At 35.3% G+C, this 15,480-nt stretch overlaps 1 long non-coding RNA gene across 1 annotated transcript; it reads left to right on the top strand.

Annotated features, from left to right (window-relative positions):
* The first annotated feature begins 780 nt into the window (after nt 1-780).
* Nucleotides 781-3,982, top strand: LOC143666039 (uncharacterized). Its single transcript, XR_013167326.1, has 4 exons — nt 781-895; nt 1,258-1,598; nt 2,365-2,554; nt 3,090-3,982. It is a non-coding gene; the product is annotated as an uncharacterized LOC143666039 (long non-coding RNA).
* Nucleotides 3,983-15,480: the final 11,498 nt, after the last annotated feature.

Genomic DNA, 15,480 nt, shown 5'->3' with positions numbered 1-15,480 from the left:
TTTGGTATATTAGAGAAATTATATGATATTTCATATCATATTTCTTGTCCAAGAAGCAGAGATGAGACAGGAGAACAAGAAATCCTTTAAGGAGCTTGAAAAAAAGGAAACAAAGGTGAACAGACTAACTCTCTTCTTTTTCCATTCTACACAAACCTGAGTCAACTGATTTACTCCTACGGTTGAGATTATAATCCATATCTTGATGACATCTGATTTATTGTTTTTCAGATCAGCCCTTCTGAAATTCATACCTCTCTCTGCATCCGCTGACTTGACATGTCCGCAGGGACATCTCACCCAAAGGTCAAGTCTAATCTGTTTAAAACAAAACTTGCCATTTTGACCCACACCCACTCCAACTCCATTTTGTCCTCCTGTGTTCCCTGTACTATTCATGACACTCTCTATCCAGTTCCCCAAAGACTTAAACCTTGGAGTTACCCTCGAGTCTTTCATCTCCTTATTTCACATGTCTAATTAATTCCTGCATATTGTTAGTTCTAATTCCTAGATGTTTCTTGAACCAATTCACTTTTCTCCATCCCTATAGTCCCTAACACAGTTCAAGCCCCTCCTATCCTATCCTTTCCCTGGATCTCCATATTAGCTTCATAACCTGTTATTCTTCTCATCTAATCTGACATTTATCCTTTAGCCAGAGTATCTTTTCAAAAACTCAGAATTTACCATATTACCCTTCTGCTTAAGTTTCTTCAATGTCCCTGCACCCTTCTTTTGCTGAAGTCATAATGTTTCTTATGACATAAGAAAGCTGTTTAGAAGCTGGCTGTGCCTATGGGTTTTATCCCTTATAAATTCTCTCCTTGCTGATAGATTTTTTTTTTGGCATGGACAGTCTCTGGGAATCAACCCCAGGTCTCTGGCATGGCAGGTGAGAACTCTGCCACTGAGCCACCATTGCCTATCCCCTTGCTGATAGATTTTAAGCATCACTAGAACGGGGGTACTTGCATCACAGGTACTTGTAGTTTGTTGCACCAAGTTATTCATCCAAGAAAGCTGAGTTGACAAAGTTAATCTTAGAGCTAGGGTTTGAACATAGTTCTTTAAGGTTGTAAATCATAAGCTTTTTACATTACATTATACCACCTCTAGGAAGTATGGCTTTAGTTATGCAGGATAACAGTAAAAATGCATATTTGTTCAGGATCAGATGGACCTTGGTTTTCGGTATATTTTTAAGGTTACACACTTAGGTAATTGGAATGGACCATATACATACTCTATTTGCAGCTCACTCAAAATTATCCAGTACTTTGTCACCAAGGAAGCATGGAGGAGCCAGTGAATTGTAGCAATCACGATTCAGTTGGGAAAAGAGAAATCATTCTAGATATTTCAAGTTCAATGCAATTCAATACAGGAAATTAAAGCTTAACAAAACCACTGAGAGAGTGGAAAAGTGAAGTTAAGGAAAGATCTTGCTAGCTACCACTCGTGAGTGAGTGATGCAAAGACAAAATTCAAGATTCATCCATCAAAACTTATTATTGCCTCCTGCTGAAGCCCACTCTCTGACTCACCTCTGCAACAAATTAATAGCTTTTGCTTTTCTTCTGCCTTCCAAAATGCATGTGAGTATTTCTCATTTATGTGATCTAACTCAACCCTTGTTGGCAGGGTTTTCATAAACATAATTTTTAGATCTCCAACATCAAATATATGGGGGGAACCAAGGAGGGAAAATATGATGCTTAGTAACTATCATTCTGGCAATCTCAAAATTGCCAAAATGGCATAATTTCTAGTTTTTATCCTTCTTTTGCTTTTTGAGTTCTTCAGAGTTGCAATGACAATATCCTTTTGTTTTGTTTTGTTTTCTATCATAGTCAATGTGTTTAAAATGCTCTTTGAAATTGTAGAGATGGACTCCTGTAGTAGGTTGAATGGCATAAGGGAAAGGATGAAATCCATAGAACCAAAAGTTGAACAATGGCCTAAAAGTGGAAGGGGGATTTAAATTCTGGGAGCTGAATTAGCTTCCTAGGGTAAGCAAAAGGAAATGATAATGTTTCAGAGAGAGAATAGGCTTTACATTTTTCAGGTTGATAAGAGAGATTAAATACTAATAGACAAGGCAGCAAACGATGAAATCTTTTTTAGACAATGCAGTTGAGGGGGTAGAAATTAGGATTCAAGGGATATACTATTGAGACTGCCAAGTGCATTGTGTATACTAAGTTGGAGGCAAAGACCATTAGTCAAAATAGATCAGCAATAATATCTGGATCCCATCAAATTTGATCTTATTGAGGAATGTAACAGCAGGATCTAGGGGAACAGGGATTATGTAATTTTACAGGTAATAAAATTTTGATTGCTTCTGCCTTTCTGTTCCAGACAAAATAATTTATTGGAAATAAAAAAATGTTCTACTTACCACAAAAGCAATCCTGTTTAAGCCATTACCTCGGTAGTTTTTGTCAAAAGAACAACAAAAAAAAATCTCACAGCTGGACATGTGTCCTATACTAATAGTTTGTGACCTCAAAAGCTCCAGAGGAGTTATACAAATTTGTCTTTCTCCAACGTAAGTATTTCATACTTACTTTCTAGTGTTTAGCTTAAAATTGTAAAATTGGATGTACGCTTTGCTTATCCATGATAACCTTCATGAGAATTATTTATCATTGCCAGTATCTTCCAAAATAGTGTGAAACAGATGATGATAGCCACAAGTATTAAATTAATTCTTGCCTAAATTACGAGACCCCAGTAGCTTTTCTGTAGGGTGAAATGTAATTAGGAAAGGCAAATTAAATTTTGGAACTGTCAATATTTTGATGTGATACTATTTTTAGATAAAACAGTTGAGTAAATACACTGAGCAGTTTTGCTACTAATGCTCATCATTTGTATCGATTTATTCACTAGCTCTTATTTAATACACTTGGGGCCTACCGGCAGGTTTTTAAAGAGAATTGTATGACTGCTGTCATCACAGAATTACATCATCCTCAGAAAAGCTCTTGACTTTAAACAAATTCACACCATTTCTTTGGTATGGATTCTTGTATACCAAAGGCCTGGGTCATTATCATCAGTTGTTGTTTTTTTTCTCCTAGTCTCCTACCCCCCAATTCTTTTTTCCACTGCCAGAGATTGGGTGGAAGGATTTTTGGGGAGGCCAGAACTCTGAAGAGCAGGTAACAGTGCCTGAATGAATGGTAAGCCAGTGGTCCACTCTGCATTAGGCAAGGCTTAAAGCCAATGATGTCCAATGAAGCAGAAATTCAAAGAGAAATAGAGCTAACAGACTCTGGGCAGGTGCTGGATCAAAGAAGGTGAAAAGAAATGGAGGTAGGAGCCAAGTAACGGCCATACCTGTGTGGCTGGGCCACACTGCATGAAAGGTCCTGGACGAAGGTGGGAAATCTTAAACAAGCATCTCCTTATGTGGCGTGTGTATGCTTAGGACACTTACATTCACTCTTTTTTAGTTAAAATCACCTGCAAATTCTCCTAACTCTCCAGAATAAAGTTGATTTGTTTAAGAACTGGGAATTTATTTATTCATTCAATCAGTAACTATGTAAATTTATTGAGGCTTAAAATAGTAGATCGCTGTGATAATAGGTTACTGTTTTTCACAGAGCTGGGGATGGCGTGTGTATATGTGTTAGGGTATTCTAGGTAGAGTTATTATTTACTGTGGGGGAACAAGACACAGAGGAGAAGGTAAGGATGGAGGGGAAGGGACAGAGAATATTCCGAAGACTTGGGTCAGCAATCTCCAGTATTCTGTTTGATTGGATTGTGCAGGTCAAATGGTTGCCAATTTACTGGAATAATCCCTGAATTGCTGGAGTATTATTGAAATCCCAGTCAACTAAAGGACTCAGAATTAATCTCTCATCATTTTATCCTTTAAGATACAATTTAAATACACTGCACAGCTTTAGATGTATAGCTATGAGTCTTGACCAATGTATTATACACATATGTGACCACTTATCTCACTAAATATATAGACTATTCATATCACTCCGTAAGGTTCTCTCATGTTCACTTCCAGTCAATATCCATACACTGCACCTCCCATAGAAGCTGCTATTCTGATTTTTTTTTTTTTTTTTTTTTTGCATGGGCAGGCACCAGGAATCAAACCTGGGTCTCTGGCATGGCAGGCAAGAATTTTGCCACTGAGCCACCGTCATACCTCCCTGTTATTCTGATTTTTATCACCATAGTTTAGTTTTATCTATTCTTAACTTCATAAAAATGGAATCATAGTCCAGCCCTGGCATCCGGGGATTAACAGCATCTTCCTGACCAAAAGTGGAAAAAGAAATGTAAACAAAATAAGGTGTCAGTGGCTAAGAGAGTTCAAATAGTGTCAACAGGCTATTCTGGTGACTACTCTTATCCAAACTTCAGCTAGATATTGCTAATTGCCAGTTTGCCAAACCCAACCATTCCTGTCGGCCCTAAAGAACACCTAGGGCTTTTTCTCAGATTCTACAAAAGTTTCATGCACTAAGATTACTTTTGAGAAATTTACAACCTCCAGATGGGTTCCTAGGCCAGATAAATCCTGAAATGCAGAGGGGCCAGCCTCTTCAGAACATCAACTGGTTCAGTCCCTCCATCCCATATTATTGACAGTCCTTTCTAACATGAAAAAGCTTAGAATGGGCATAGCCCAACTATCTCTAAAGATTGGGAGAAGGGCCAAAGGAGGAGGAGTTATAACAGAGAAGATAGGATTTAACAAATGAGTATGACTGCTGAAACATTCTATCGATATTTCTTTTAGTCTCCAGTGCTTTGGAGCAGCCAGAAGGAAAAACCTAAAATTGTGTATCTGTAACCCATACCAAAGTCTGAAATCTGTTATATAACTATTTGTTAATATATACTTTAAAATTTATTTGTTTTTTTGTATATGTATTTCAAAATTAAAAATGTTAAAAAATTGAATCATGGAGTATGCATTGTTTTTGGTCTGAGGCCTTTTACATAATATAAAGACTTTGAGATTCATCAATATTTTCGCATTTATCAGTAGTATATTTTTTATTGCTGGATAGTATGCAACTGTTTGAATATATCACAATTTATTTATCAATTCTCCTTTTGATATACATTTGATATATTTCCAGTTTTGGGCTATTATGAATAAAGTTGCTATGAACATTCTTTTCCAGGTGTTTTTGTGGACATACATTTTTATGTCCATTAGGAATATATATAGTAGAATAGCTGGCTCTAGAGTAGAGATATGGTTCGCTTCATAAGAAACAACCCATGTACTTCCCCAAAACGTTACACTCCCACTTGAAATGTATGAGATAACAAGTTGCTTCACATATTTGCCAATTTTTGGTGTTATCAGTGTTTTTAATATTTTCCATTGTCAGTGGAAATATCATTGTGCTTTCGACTTGCATCTCTCTGATGACTAATAGTGCTGCCCAACTCTTCACATGTCTTATACAGAATTTGCATTTCTTTGGGGAAGAGTCTACTCATGTCTATTCCCCTCACCCCACCTCACCTCTTTTTAAGGTTTGAGTGTTGTCGTTTTGTTTTGTTTTTACTGAGTTTTAGTAGACCTTTACAGCTCTGGGTTTATATTGGAGATATTCTGAATATATTTTCCCAGACATTGCAAAATTCTGGGAAAATATATTCAGAATATTGCAAATATTGCAAATGATTTTTCCCTGGCTATGGCAGAAATTTTTTAATTTTATCAAGTTTACTTTATTATTTTTCCTTTTAAAGTTAGGGCTTTATGTATCCTCCTAAAGAAATCTTCATTTACCCTTAAGATGGCAAGATAGGTTATATTTTCTTCTAGCTATGTTTCTCACATATTTTTCTTTCAAATTTATATGTGACATCACAAATTAATGTTTGTTTTTAAGTTTATTTAATTTTAATATTTTTATTCAATTCTTCTGTCACCAGTCATTAAAAAGGACCTTATTTTTGTGCAGTGAATGACCTTGGAATCTTTCTTATAAATCAGTTGACTACACATATTTAGAACTGTTTCTGAGTTATTATGTCCATTTGATCTGCTTGTCATCTCATGCCAATCCCATGCTGTCCACCTTATAACCTGGTAGCTGTGTTTGCCAAATTTATTCATCATTTGCCAAAGAGTTTAGGTCTGTATATTTTCATATAAAGTTCAGAATAAGTTCAATTTCTGTGGAAAAAGATGCTAATAATATAGTGTGGATTCCATTGACTATGGATTTGTTTGGGGAGAATAGATATTTAGCAATATTAAGTATTCTAATATATGATCATGGTATATGTCTTTATATATTTGCATCTAATTTCTTTTAGTAATTAGTTTTCAGTGTGGTGTTTTTGTGTTTCTTTTGTTAAATTTGTTAAGTATTTTGTTTTTTCATACTATTAAAATTGGAATCGTTTTTTTTGATGTCCTCCTCAATGAGCCATTGCTAGCATACAATTGGTTTTTGTTTTTTGACCTTGAAAAATTTACTTATTACTCGTAGCAATGTTTCATAGTTTCTTCAAGTTTTTCTATGTAAACAAGGCTGTTTGTTGTGAAGAAAGATAGTTTTTTTTCTCCCTGCCTAATCCTAATGGCATTTATTTCATTTTCTTGCACTATTGTACTGGTTAGGACTGCCCGTAAAAATGGTGAATAGCAATGATGACAGTGAATGCCTTTGATTTGGTCCTGACTTCTGTGTGGAGTAGAAGTGTCCAATACTAAACTATTAAATGTGTAGGATTTTTGTAGACAGCTTTTATTAAATTAAGGAAATTGGGCGGGCCACGGTGGCTCAGCAGGCAAGAATGCTCGCCTGCCATGCCAGAGGACCCGGGTTCGATTCCCGGTGCCTGCCCATGTTTAAAAAAAAAAAAAAATTAAGGAAGTTATTTTCTAACTGCAGTTTGCTGAGTGTTTCTAAAAATTTTCTTTTTAGGTGAAAAAGAATTTTGATTTTATCAAATAAAATATTCCTTTTTCTGTTGAAATGGCATGCTTTCTCTTTAATTTTGTTAACATTATATATTTGATTAGACTGGGCTTTTGATAGCAAACCAACCGTACATTCCTGGAATAAACCTCACTAGGTTATGATGTAGTACCTTTCTCATGTATTCCTCAAGTCGCTTTGCTAAGAATTTCTTGGGGAATTTTGCATCTGCATTCATACATATTGAATAAATATTGGCTTATATAATTATTTCCTTACAAAAACATGTTGGATAGTGCTTCCTTCTCTTATATTTCATGAAATAATTAGCATTTCTTTCTTAAATGTTTCATAGAATTCACCAGTGAAATAATCTGAACAGAGATTTCCTTGTAGGAGAATTTATTTGTTTCTTTGTTTGAAATTACGAATTCAATTTATGTTGTTAAATAGTAAATATTGTTGTTACTACTGAATTTTTTCTTGAGTTTGGTTTGATATGTGGATTCTTTTATGGAATATTTTCCTTTCTTCTAAGTTGTTGAATTTTTTGTCATTAAATTGATTATTACCGTTCCCTTTTAATTCCTGTTAGATGCGTATTGATATAAAATAATTCATTGCTAATATTGGTAATTAGATTTCTCTCTCTTTTTTCCTTGATCATTTCTACTAAAGATATATCTATTTTGCTAATCTTAAAAAAACCCACAACTTTGGCCTTGTTGATTTTTTCTATTTTTTTTTTTTGCATTTTCTTTTTTATTGAATTTTTCCATTATTTTTATTTTTTTGCTTTCTTTTTACTTTTTGATTGAAAACTCTTTTAGCATCTCAAGGTTGCAGCTTAAAGTTCAATTATTGTAGACCTTTCTTTGTTTCTAATGTAAGAATTTATAATATATAAAAATAGATAATTTTCTTTCTAAATCCTTTACAGCTTCATTGTTCTCTTTAATTTTGATAAATAGTATTTTCCCTATTATTCAGTTACATTATTTCTTTTTTCACCTTTTGATTTATTCTTTCCCCTGGGGATTATTTGGGGCTGTCTTATTCAATCTTTAAATATTTGGGACATTTCTAGTCGTATTATTGCTGCTGAATTTTAATGTAATTCATTAATTGTCTGAAAACATTCTGCATGATTTTAATTGTTCCCACTGCATATTAGGAAACTAAAAACAGTGATTCCTGAGATCTGGGCAAAAACCAAGATCACTACTACAACTGCAGCATCATACTAACATTAGAAAATATCCTGAGTATAGCACGTAGGAAGGTAATATGTGTAGCCCTCACTCCATGAGTTAGAGACCCCATGTTAGAATTCTGCCAGTTGCTCAGTGTGTCTATTCCAATTATGCATTTTGGGACTGGGGAAATAACTACAGAATCGGTCCTGGGGCCCACTAGACCCACTTTGAGAAGGACCTGTGTTAGAACTTCATTGATCACCTGACCTCCATAAGGCCTCAGTGGTGCACCAGAGTGATGTTTTGGGTCCCCTGGTATTAATATGGGTAGAATCCGAAGAATTTTCAAGTTGAAGAGACAAAGCTGAAAGTTCAGCAGAAAAAAAGGAGGATAGAATTTACAGGTCAGAGTATAGGAAAGAAGAGTGTAGCAGTCATCACAGTACGGATCACCATGTGTATCAAGAAAATACCGTACACTTGGCGTAAAACTAATTCTTAGAGTATTAGAGGTACAGGATTCAGAGCACACACAGGGCTGTTTGTCTGATTACCTGTGCAAATATTTTAAAGTTTTTTCATGAACTAGAACAAATTTATGACACTATTACAAGGAGTTAATAATAGAGAGGTATATGGGGAAAACATACGTATTATAAACCACAGACCATAATTAACAGTAATATCTTAATAATCTTTCCTCAACAGTGAAAAATGTACACAAATGGGTCAGTAATGGGGGAGATAAGGAGTATGAGAAGATTTGGGTTTTCTTTTCATTTTTATTTATTTTCTGGAGTAATGAAAACATTCTAAAATTGATCCTGGTGATGTATACACAACTAAGTGATGATACTGTGAGCCATTGCTTGTATACTTTGGATGGTTTGCATGGTATGTGAATATATCTCAATAAAATTGCATTAAAGAAAAACATGACCAGGCATGAAACAAAGTCAAAAATAATATCCACAATGAGAGCAAAAGACTACTAAACTGACCCAGAATTCAAATCAGCAGACAAGGGCCTTAAAACACTTATTGTAATGGTTCCATATATTTAAAATTTAAGTAGAAATATGTAGGTATAAAAATAATCCAAACCAAGCTTCTGGAGATGAAAATTACACTGGGTGGGATTAATAATAGATTAGGAATTGCAGAAAAAAAGATCAGTGAATTTGATCTTCATGTTTTTTTCAAATGATTTTCTTTTCTCCCTGCTACCTTTTTCTACTCCTACTATCTACGCAATGTTCACAATCTTCTTATAAATGGAAATGCATTTGTGAATATGTCTGCATGTGTTTGTCAACCATTATCCTAATGCTGGCTATTAAAAAATGCTTGAGTCACTTCAAATAAAAAAAATGATATTTTTTTCCCATATATCATTCTATACTGCTCCTTTTGTTCCACCACAGAACAAATCCCAAACATTTTTTTTTGCTGGTTTGAATTATACACTTCTGTTATGTAATTCCTAGATTGCTTTCCAAAATGATTATACTAAATGATAAATTCCCAACAGCAATGTGAAATGGTGCCAGTTTTCCTAATATCACCAGCACTTAATCTCGGCAATTTAAAAATATTTTATTGCAGAGTGCACTCCCACCAGTGGTACAAGACCATACTAGCTGCACCGTATCCTCACCAACATTGGTATTTTCTTCCATTCTCTTTTCAGCTATTTGGTGGTGTGTTGTATTGCATCATGTCAATTTGTATTTCTCTCATTTTTAATAGTGAATTTCATTGTGAATGAGGAGAGGAATTCTCGGAACATCAATAATCTTGTTGAGATGCTGAACATTTTCTTAGCTTCTGTTGAAACAATAATGTTATATGAAATTGTACTATTTTAGTATTCTTTCATAAATTGTAACAAAGGTACCACACGAATGCAAAATGCCAACAATAGGAGCCATTTGGGACACTGCTTTTACATGAATTTTCTAGAACCTACAGCTTCTCTAATTAAAAAATAACATTTTTTAAAAAGAAAATTATAGTTTTTTCATTTTAAAAATTCTATTTGACATTACTGCAGCTTTCTTATTAACTATCTCAGAAATAACGTATAGAGGAGACAGAAGGACAGGGAGAGGAAATTGAAAGGACCTGACTTGCACCCTCATATAATGGGTTTCTCTCCCCATCTGCAACACACATTCTTACATCTTCCCAGGTCACATTTCCTTCCTGAGCACCTACTCTAGACTTTATCAGGGAAACACAGGCACAAAAACAAAATCAAAAAGAGACCCAGCTTTTGGAAGATGGCGGCTTAGTAAGACACGCGGGTCTTAGTTCCTCCTCCAGAAAAGCAACTAAAGAAACAGAAACAATATGAAACAGCTCCCGGAGTCACGACAGAGACCAAAAAAGACAGCGTACCCCATTCTGGAACGGCTGAACGGGTAGGGAGAATTCACTGCGGTGAGATACCCGAGGGGTGCACGTTTTCCCGGCTGGGGTGGCTGGCGACTGGGGTCCCCTCCACGCACGTGGCTCCCCAGTCGGACTGGGAACATTGGATAGCGGGGCCCTCCCGTCACGCTTGGCGTCTCAGGCCAGCTGGGCAATTTGGACCGGCACTCCCCCAAGCCACGGCCAGCGACCCCCGCCTCCACGCGCGGTTTCCCGGGCTGACTGCCCCGCAGACAAACGACCGCCACGAGCGCCACCTACTGGGCAGGAAAAGAAAAACAGAGCCCAGAGATTCCACAGAAAAACCTTTCAACCAGCTGGGTCCCACACCCAGGGAGATCTGATCAAATGCCCAGACACCAGCAGAAAATAATGGATGACACTCGGAAAATTGAAGATATGGCCCAATCAAAGGAACAAACCAATAGTTCAAATGAGATACAGGAGCTGAGACAACTAATGCTGAATATACGAACAGAAATGGAAAAACTCTTCAAAAACCAAATCAATAAATTGAGGGAGGACATGAAGAAGATATGGGCTGAACAAAAAGAAGAAATAGAAAATCTGAAAAAACAAATCACAGAACTTGTGGGAGTGAAGGACAAAGAAGAAAAAAATGGAAAAAACAATGGATACCTACAATGGTAGATCTAAAGAGACAGAAGCTACAATTAGTGAACTGGAGGATGGAACAACTGAATTCCAAAAAGAAACAGAAACTATAGGGAAAAGAATGGAAAAACTTGAGCAGGGAATCAGGGAACTGAATGACAATATGAAGCGCACAAATATACGTGTTGTGGGTGTCCCAGAAGGAGAAGAGAAGGGAAAAGGAGGAGAAAAACTAATGGAAGAAATTATCACTGAAAATTTCCCAACTCTTATGAAAGACCTAAATATACAGATCCAAGAAGTGCAGCGCACCCCAAAGAGAATAGACCCAAATAGGCGTTCTCCAAGACATTTACTAGTTAGAATGTCAGAGGTCAAAGAGAAAGAGAGGATCTTGAAAGCAGCAAGAGAAAAACAATCTGTCACATACAAGGGAAACCCAATAAGACTATGTGTAGATTTCTCAGCAGAAACCATGGAAGCTAGAAGACAGTGGGATGATATATTTAAATCACTAAAAGAGAAAAACTGCCAACCAAGACTCCTATATCCAGCAAAATTGTCCTTCAAAAATGAAGGAGAAATTAAAACATTTATAGACAAAAAGTCACTGAGAGAATTTGTGACCAAGAGACCAGCTCTGCAAGAAATACTAAAGGGAGCACTAGAGTCAGATACGAAAAGACAGAAGAAAGAAGTATGGAGTAAAGTGTAGAAAGAAGGAAAATCAGATATGATATATATAATACAAAAGCCAAAATGGTAGAGGAAAATATTATCCAAACAGTAATAACACTAAAAGTTAATGGACTGAATTTCCCAATCAAAAGACATAGAATGGCAGAATGGATTACGACCCAGCAATACCACTGCTAGGTATCTACTCAAAGGACTTAAGGGCAAAGACACAGACGGACATTTGCACACCAGTGTTTATAGCAGCATTATCTACAATTTCAAAGAGATGGAAACAGCCAAAATGCCCATCAACAGACGAGTGGCTAAACAAACTGTGGCGTATACCTACGATGGAATATTATGCAGCTTTAAGACAGCCTAAACTTATGAAGCATGTAATAACATGGATGGACCTAGAGAACATTATGCTGAGTGAGTCTAGCCCAAAACTAAAGGACAAATACTGTATGGTCCCACTGATGTGAACCGACATTCGAGAATCAGGTTGGAATATATCATTGGTAACAGAGACCAGCAGGAGTTAGAAACAGAGTAAGATAATGGGTAATTGGAGCTGAAGGGATGCAGACTGTGCAACAGGACTAGATACAAAAACTCAAAAATGGACAGCACAATAATACCTAAGTGTAATGTAACTAGGTTGGAACACTGAATGAAGCTGCACCTGAAATATGGTTTTTTGTTTGTTTGTTTGTGTGTTTGTATCTTTTGTTTTTGTTTTTTTCTTTTTCCTTTTTATATATATATATTATTAGTATTATTATTTTAATTCTCTTCTCTATATTAACATTCTATATCTTTTTCTGCTGTTTTGCTAGTTCTTTTCCTAAATCGATGCAAATGTACTAAGAAATGATGATCATACATCTATGTGATGATACTAAGAATTACTGAGTGCATGTGTAGAATGGAATGATTTCTAAATGTTGTGTTAATTTCTTTTCTTTTTTTTTGATTAATAAAAAAAATTAAAAAAAAAAAAGAAATAACGTATAGGCATAATCGTATTACTATTTGTTTGCCTTTACTCTGCAAAACTTTGTAAATATCATTTGAGATTTAGGATTCAAAAAGTTGAAAGGAATTATAAGTGCGTTGTATTTTTCAGATTTTCTCTCCAGCAGCAAAGAGATGTTCATATACTTTTTTTATAATTGAAATGTAAAATTTATTGTTGTTTTTGTTTTATGCCAGAAACAGAATGACTTTTAAAACGGGGAATTTATTAAGTTGTAAGTTTACAGTTCTAAGGCCATGAAAATGTCCAAATTAAGGGAAAGCTATGAAAATGCCCAATTAAGGCATCAACAAGAGGTTACCTTCACTTAAGAAAGGCTGGTGAAGTTCGGCATTTCTCTCAGCTGAAAGGGCACATCTGCTAGCTTTCTCTCCAGGCTTCTTATTTCATGAATCTCCCCCAGGGGTGTTTTCCTTCCTCATCTCCAAAGGTGTCTGGCTGTGTGGGTTCTCAAGCTTTTTCCGAAATGGTTCCATCTTAAAGACTCCAGTAAGCAACCCCACCTTGAGTGGGTGGAGACACATCTCCAGGGAAACTACCTAATCAAAAGTTGCCACCCACAATTGGGTGGGTCACATCTCCATGGAAACAATAAAAAAATGCCACCCAACAATATTGAATGAGGATTAAAGGACATGGCTTTTCTAGGGTACACAACAAATTTAATCCAGCACACATGATATATCCTGGTTCTTATCTTCCTGGAGCAACTCCTACCTCTCTTTCATAGTATCTGCTACTTAGTTTCACATTTATTATTTGTTGATGTGTCGACTTTTATAGGTGAGAACTTTCTTGACAAATAAAGATTGGTACTCCATTATAATAGTGCATACTAAAGCTAAATATCTGAAGGTATTTTCATTATAAAATGTTTAATTATTTTGATATTTCGTTTCTTATTAAAGTAAACAGCTTGTTGTTTTTCAAAGTGTTTTGGTAATAAAGCCAGCCTTGAGGATCTTTTATTCTTCCAGTTTTCATTATTTAACTTCACATATCTTCAGATATATGATTTGACACTCTGATGTTTATTGCATGTAAAGTAATGAGCAATAAAGCTCCACAATAAAAAAAAAGATGATTTAATTAATTTATTCTTAATGCATCATCCAAAGTTTAAAATTAGTATTAAATTAAAATATAAAAATATTTTTCTAGAACTTTGGCTGAAAGCCAGATTTTCTTATTGAAATTATACTAATACTGAATGAAACAAACAAAAAGAATGGGCTCCTTATATCTTATATTTTATCCTTATTATACTTTATTGATAATAAAATTTGATCTAATATTTTAAAAGTTCTCATTTTAGTACTATTGAGCCATTTTCAAAATCTAGAACTTAGGTTTCTAGTAAATTATTAAAGCTCACTTAGGAGAGATAGTTAAATATAGTTAATATTAATTGAACTTTCATTGCCTTAATCTCAATATTCTCTAAAAAGTTGTTTTCTTACATCAGTAAGAATGTGATGCTTTTTACCAGATGGATTCTAAACTTATATTGCAATCCGCTACCATTTTTGACATTTAAAAAATTCTATTTGGCATTTCATTATGTCCAAAATTTTAGGTTATTTTAAGTAATTAATGGTAATAAAAAGTTAATGGTCCTTTAAAATGTTTGTTTTACCTTCATTCTTTTTTAACATTCTTTATTGTGAAATATAACATATATTTAAAAAACAATATATTTCAGTGTACATTTTAACAAGTAATTATAGAGCATGTTTCAGAGTTTGGTATGGGTTATAGTTCCCAATTTCAAGTTTTTCCTTCTAGCTGCTCCAAGACAGTGCGGACTAAAAGAAATATCAATAGAATGATTCAGAAGTCATACTCATTTGTTAAAACCTGTCTTTGTTATAACTCCTCCTTCTTCTTTGATCCTTCTCCCAGTCTTTAGGGATATTTGGGTTATGCCCATTCTAACATTTTTCATGTTGAAAAGGGGTGTCAATAATATAGGATGGGGGTGTAACTGGTTGATGTTCTTGGAGGGACTCCCACCTCTGGGTTTCAGGACTAATCTGGCCTAGGAATCATCTGAAGGTTTTAGTTCTCTGAAAAGTAAACTTAGTGTGTGCAACTTTTGTAGGATCTCAGATAGAGCCCTGGGTATCGCTTAGGGCTAACAGGAATGAAGTTGGTTGGGGTTTGGCAAACCATGGCAATTAGCAATACCTGGCTGGAGTTTGCCTAAGAGTAGCCTCCAGAATAGCCTCTGGACTCTATTTCAACTCTCTTAGCCACTGCTACCTTATTTTGCTATATTTCCTTTTCCCCTTTTAGCCAGGAAAGCATTGTTGACCCGGTGATGCCAGCTCCAGGCTTATCCCTGGGAGGCACATCCCATATTGCCAGGGAAACTCTCACCCTTGGACATTAAATCCACATAGGAGGGAGGGTAATGATTTTACCTGAAAGTTGGGCTTTGAGAGAGTATCTCCATTCTTTGAAAAATTATTTTTACAAATATGTTTATTGCTTTCAGTGTTATATTACATTAAACCGACTTGTGGTGTTTGAAAATTTTTCCCTCCTTGATGATTGAAAATTTCCTTGTTTGAATCCTAAGCTTTAA

This window comes from Tamandua tetradactyla, chromosome 22 (assembly GCF_023851605.1).
Source record: "Tamandua tetradactyla isolate mTamTet1 chromosome 22, mTamTet1.pri, whole genome shotgun sequence".
Taxonomy (NCBI): Eukaryota; Metazoa; Chordata; class Mammalia; order Pilosa; family Myrmecophagidae; genus Tamandua; species Tamandua tetradactyla.
This window is presented reverse-complemented; position numbering and strand designations above follow the sequence as displayed.